Here is a 1,391-nt window from a genome sequence, read left to right as displayed (position 1 = left end):
GATTTGACTTTATAGAGTCTTAAACCTTTGCAGAAGTATTGTAAACAAAATAAACAAACAAGAAAATATTAATGCCTTAAGCAGAAATAGGTTAACATGTATTAATAGATTGGTATAGGTTAATATGTAAAAAGCACTTAATAAATACATTTTTAAAATCTTATCAGGAAAAAATAGACTAAGAATTTGAACAAGTAATCCACAAAGAAACACAAAGGATTGAAAAGCATATGAAAAAAAAATTCAGGCTTACTAAAATCAAGGAAATACAGATGAAAACAACAATAATTTATTATTTTCCTCTAACAGATTTGCTAAGATTAAAACCAAAAGCAGTGGCCCAAATCAGGGAGGGTGCAACCGTGCTTTCACAAACTACTGGGAGGTCTGTAATTTGGTACATTCTTTTTGGAAATACATATCAACAGCTTAAAATTTTTTCTTATCCTTTAAACTAATCCACATATAAAAGTTTATCCTAAGGAAATGATCAGAGATCCAAGACTTATGTTGAAAGACATTTAGAGCAATATGATTTTTTTGTTGTTGTCATAAACAGCTGGAAACAAGACAAATACCAAAGAAAGGGACTGGATAAATAGATTTTTGAGTGTTAATAAGATGGAATTCTCTTCACCTATTTCATATTTTCATATACGAAAAGTTTGTGGGAAAATGTCCTCAACATACACTGAAATATGAAAAACTGCTTATAAAATAATGTAAAATAAATATTTAAGTGTTTAGAAATCCCAAAGAATTTACACAGTATGTGCAACTCTCTTCTCTCCTTTAACATCTTCTCAAGACAAAGCTAAACTAAACTCAACAGGCTCTTTGGAATGTTTAGAAGTGCAAACATTAAAAAAAATAATAAATGAATCACTAAGTGTGTTTTTTCTAGAATAATTATTGCTAATTTCTTAATCATAAAATATTATTTTAAAATTATTTTGAGCCATAGACCTAAATGTAAAACATGAACTTATAAAAATTCTAGAATAAAACATAAGATAAAATCTATAGGAACTTGAGACAAGAGAAGATTTCTTAGGACATAAAAATCTCAAACCATTTTATAATTTTAGAATAAAAAGTGACAATTGGACTTTATTAAAATTTTGCTCTTCAATATACTTTTAAGAAATAAAGCCAGCCACATTGAAAGAAAATATTTTCAATGCATATTTCTAACAAATAAATTTATCTAGAATAGAGGAAGAATCCTTATACCTCAATAAGAAGATAACCCAGTTTTGAAAATAGGCAAAATATTTGAACATACAGTTTACAGAAGAAGATATACAAATGGCCTAAGCAATGAAAATAATATCAAAACAATTAGTTATCATGGAAATGCAAATTAAACTACAATGAGATACCACTACATA

Source organism: Giraffa tippelskirchi, chromosome 5, assembly GCF_054371585.1.
Source record: "Giraffa tippelskirchi isolate mGirTip1 chromosome 5, T2T-mGirTip1v1.2.pri, whole genome shotgun sequence".
In the NCBI taxonomy this organism is placed as follows: Eukaryota; Metazoa; Chordata; class Mammalia; order Artiodactyla; family Giraffidae; genus Giraffa; species Giraffa tippelskirchi.
The sequence above is the reverse complement of the archived record's forward strand: the minus strand, read 5'-3'. Positions refer to the sequence as shown.